Source organism: Sinocyclocheilus rhinocerous, unplaced genomic scaffold (genome assembly GCF_001515625.1).
Source record: "Sinocyclocheilus rhinocerous isolate Xijiao unplaced genomic scaffold, SAMN03320098_v1.1 scaffold4416, whole genome shotgun sequence".
NCBI lineage: Eukaryota > Metazoa > Chordata > Actinopteri > Cypriniformes > Cyprinidae > Sinocyclocheilus > Sinocyclocheilus rhinocerous.
In genome coordinates, this window is record NW_015667131.1 from 52,939 (window position 1) to 58,203 (window position 5,265).

Below are 5,265 nucleotides of genomic sequence, written 5' to 3' on the forward strand. Positions count from 1 at the left end.
TAGCACACCTTCCTAAGGAAAGGATATGGACCAGAAGACATTGCAATTACTAAATGATATTTAGACAGACTTAAAGAAGTTCCAGATCTATACTTGTGCTCTTATTATTTTAGTTATTTTGCCTTTAATGTAAATAAACATGTGCAAACAATATTCTTGCCCTTGTGAATTTATTTGCATGTTAATTACATTGTGCCAGCTGTCTCTTTAATACCGCGTGGTTTACATACATGTTGTTGCTGATTGGGCTGACATGTTTGACACACCCACCAAACAAGAGAAAACGCATCTCAAACCCTGTTGCACACCGTTTCCAGGAAACATGTCGTTCAAACCGGAAACCGTAGCAAAACGGTGCACACCAGTTTGAGCTTGAGCTTGCCCCTGTTCTCTTTCGTTCTTGCTGTTTGATTGGGAAAAGTTTAAAGGGCGTCGAGGGGTCTTGTCTTTATGTTATCTGACTAAAAAACTATTACTTTGAACTTTTTTTATTACAGTATTTATTTTAAAAACGTAGAGTGCCTTAAAAATAATTATCACAACCCTGATAAAACAGGCTTATACTGATTTTCTCATCCTCCAATTTATAGGGTACTTATCAATCCTGTTTTTATCATCATTATAGTTTAAAAAATGAATAAATTCAGAACAGGATTATAATATAATTCTATTTTAAATAAGACAGAAATATTTTTTCTACAACAACAACAACAGTAGCCTAGTGTTTACAACAGCAAACCCACCATACCCTGTAAACTCAATAATAAGAATATATACACTGATCTAATCGGATTTCATCACCACTGATACCTGTGGAATAAAAGACAAAAAAATTACATCAATGAAGAGCTTTTATCAGTTACAGGGCTGGTAACTAGACAAATACACAAATGTCAAAATGACCTTGCTGTGATAGAATCACCATAAAAATGAAAAGCCAAATGCTCCGTGACTCCATTGTCAACACGTTTGCTAGATGTAAATGCTACACATGTGATATTATTTGACTGGAGAGTGAACAGTTTAGCTGAATTTGTGTGTTATATAGAGTTCAATTAGCAGATTTGCATAGGCTGCTTTCTCTGGCCTTGTATAAAGATTTCTTAGAATAATGTGGCTAATCATGTGAGGAGGAGGAGTTACTCAGCTGATTCTGTTAAAGGTAAAGACATGACATTGAAGTGGATGTCTGGAATTGCTCTTTGTGGACTCAAATTTTGCCCTGATTTCTTCTTTTCCGGTAAATGAAATGATCTCGGTACACTGGTTTTTGATTTATCAGAATTTATGTCAGTGAAGTAATTGTCTGATCATTGTGTTAAATCTTCAGAAAGGACATGTTTGATACTTAAGTGACTCCCTCTTGTGGCACACTGCTGCTAAAATACTCTATTTAAATCCTCTAAAAATTCTAATATAAAATAGTAACATAGTGATACATTTCTACAATTTGATGCAGTTTATATATTAATTTAATAGTTGTATTTATTGTAAAAAAAAAAAAAAAAAAGAAAAAAACAATCTTAGGAGCAAATAGTATTGTAGACCGTGTACAGTTAGAACATTTTTTGCTTTTTACATTACCACACAAAAACTAACTCATGTATTTTTTTTCATGTTGTATTTCTTCACTAAAGAAATTATGATCAATTATACCCATAAATAGTTCATTTTTCCACAGTTAGTTTGTAAAGACAAGAAGTACTTGTGTTCCAAATAAACTTTTATTTTTCACTCACTCAGTCAGGTAGTAACTCATTCATTCACATACTCAATAATCAACTTATATTCAGTTACTAATTATGCTGTCACATGCAGTTATGGCCTCCATCAGTTAATATCCAATAAGCCTTGACAGTGTCTCACATAACAGGATCAGGAATTGTTGATACAATGTGTTTCATCTGTACCCCGCTGACCACTTTGCACCTTTCTCTAAAAGGTCACCATGTTATGAAATATGGCAATTTTTAGAGGACAGACTAAAGATCACAAATCTCAAAGTTCTGTTTTGTGGTCATAAAATGACAAGAAGTTTTTCAACGTCATATGGAGGCGGTGAAGTGAAATTCTTACTCCTAAAATAGACTTTGTTCGATATCTTCAGATTAGAGAACTGTACATCCTTTAAATTTTAAGAGGACACTACTATGCATGAAGTAAAAATCATGGGTCAGGTGTGATGCACACCCAAGTTATTTAACATTTTTCAGCTCTCCATTTGTTTCAGGGAATAATAATGAAAAATGTCATAACATAACGCCTACTTCACTAGTGTGTGCGGTAATGTGTCTGGTCATTCATTGTGTGTTTGTAACCGTGTTGATGAGCTGCAGATCTGTTTTTGTCTGTTTCTAACACTGAACTGAACCACTGTGTCTGTCTTTGCACAGTAATACACAGCTGTGTCCTCAGTCTGCAGGCTGCTGATGTCTAAGTACAGCTCTTTTCGGCCCGTGTCTCTGGAAATAGTGAAGCGACTCTTGAAGGAATTCCCAGAGTCTATCGATCCACTGCCCCATATGATCCCGATCCACTCCAAGGCTTTTCCAGGAGGCTGCCTGATCCAAGCTGTGCCAACGTCTGTGAGGGCATATCCAGAGATCTGACAGGACATCCTCACCGACTGACCAGGAGCTTTAGTCTGTGCTGGAGCCGAGGTCAGTGAGATGCCAGAAACATCTGTAAAAGAGAACAACACACTGAGAGTCAATCTCATTTCATCTGTTTCTAACTATAGAAATATTTGTATAATTACAGTCAGCAACAGAAGATTCATACTGATGTGACTGAATGAATCAACTCACATGGCAAAAAGACAAATAAAATGAGTAGAGTTTGACTCATGATTGATTTCTGAATCAGACAGTAAACCCACACAGCTTTATCCTGGTGTTAGTGGACTGCCCTTCTGCTGGAGGACACTGGTGCTCTTATTCTCTCATGTGGATGGTGAACGTTTGCATATCATTACCTCAGTTAAATAAGGATATGCTTTTGAAGCTTGAATTTCATTGAGCTAAAAATGCTTTCATAGTGGGTTTGCATAGGCCGTTTTCAGGAATTCACAAAGTCATCAGAGAGCTAAAAACAACCATGCAGGCAATAATGGGATAACATTACATAAGTTCTGATGTAGTTTGCATCCATCTTGTTTTATGGCTTGTATTTATGGCTTAGAACTGGACAACATCTACTCATAAAAGACTATTAGGCTTCATTAGAGTGAAAGTTCACCCAAAAATAATTTACCATTCATTCATCCTAATGTCATTCCAATCCTGTATGATTTTTTCTTTTTTTATTTGTTTTTTGTTTTGTTTTCTCCATATAATAAAAACAAGTTAAAATATTCTTAAATGGGTCATATGATGCGATTTCAATTTTTCCTTTCTCTTTGGAGTGATACAAGCTCTTGGTGCATAAAGAAGATCTGTAAAGTTGCAAAGGCTAAAGTCTCAACTTTGCGCTGTGGATCACCGGATCGGCTTTCACCGTGGACGAAGCGGAGTCCAGCCTGGGGTCGTCACATGTGGTTGCCGCAAGCCCTCCGGACGCTCCTTCGTCGAATCGGCCGGCTACGCCATTCTCTAGCCCGCCGCCTCTGCTCACTCTAGCCCTCCGGCCATTCCACACGCTAGCCCCCGGCCTCTGCTCACTCTAGGCCGCCGCCACTCACTCTAGGCCACCGTGTGTGACGCTGTGTTTCGTTGTGAAAGATATCGACGCGTTTCAGAAAGGTGGGGCATAGAGGAGAAACAATAATGTACAGTATGTGGAAAATAATGTTTTTTTAACCTTAAACTGCATAAACACATTTCATTACACCAAATACACCAAATAATGTTCTTTTTAGCAACATCATATGACCCCTTTAATTGTATCTTCTTATCTGAAAGAAAGTCATACAGGTTTGGTATGATTTTTTTTTTTTGGTTGAACTATCCTGTTAAGTGTCATATTTGAAGAATCAATACATGAGTGATAATATAATTATGAATGAGATTTTTTATTTGTATTTTTGTAGACACATGTAATGGTTGTTTATAGTAGTTCATGTACAGTGCTTGTACTGTTTTCTCATGTTGTGAATGGTCATCTGGCACAGTAATACACAGCTGTGACTTCAGTCTGTATAGATTTTGTGCTTTGAGAGTCACTGTTTTGCTGGAGTCACTTTTGGAGATACTGAACTTGTTTGCCAGTGAGTCTTTTTTTTTTTTTTAATGCTTCCACCTCCGCAGTTTGGCTGTGTCAGGACAATATTACACTCCACACCTGTCAGAGGGAAAATAACAATACACATCAGAGGAATTATACAGCTGCTGTCCAAATATCTGTTTCATGTTACTTGCTGATAAAGACACTCGCAGGTCATTGCTGCCAAAAGCAGCAGTAAAGATGTCGGGATTCGGGAACATGATTTGTGTTGATTTCTCTTTGCTCTACTGGAGATAAACAATACTAACGGCTCTCTTTAAAACACCTTGAGAGGCGGAAACACTGAGCAGTTTTGCATAGAGTAAAAAGTTCAAGTATAAAATGCTCGTCAGTCACTGAAAGTACTGAGCTAAAATCTGATTTATTTATTTATTTATTTTACTTTTCAGATAGAAATAAAACATTGAACACAAAAATAAAAACCGGTTCGGTCTTTATTTTGAAAATGTTGAAAACACATACAATCATAATGTCATTACAGATTATAATGAAACAATTTGATGCATTTCAGTGATTTAATGTTTAGTGTCTCTTGTTCCCTTTCAGTCGGTCACTCTCGACGTCATGTTGGATGACCGACGAATTGGGATCTCGCTTAGAGAGACCAATCTACTTCGAGTGTAAACTAAACGAGCCAGTGCACATTGGCATGCGATTATTGCATCCAGCTGCCGCTGATCACAGCGCGAGTATAAGTAGGCAGCAGATGCAGCGCATATTCAGCTTTTCGCTTCGGAGCCGAGCGATCACATCGTTCTGCTCCTGACTACTCTACTGAGAGAAGAAGACTGAACGAGTTCAGCGCGCTCTTGGAGAGCTCTTCGTGTTGGCAGTACGGCGCTTCAGCGGTGGTGGTTTCCCGTGTCGAGTGGGTTGCACACATCAGGCTGCACTACCCCCTGTTTGTGTTGCAGCACGCTAAAAGAGCTTTTTCCCTAAAAGGGCAATTTCGGGTGCGTCTTTTTAAAGACGACATTGCGTGGGTGAGCCAGAGCTTTCTGGAGAGGAAGATTCGGCTGCGCTGCTCTCCTCCGGGACTGTAGC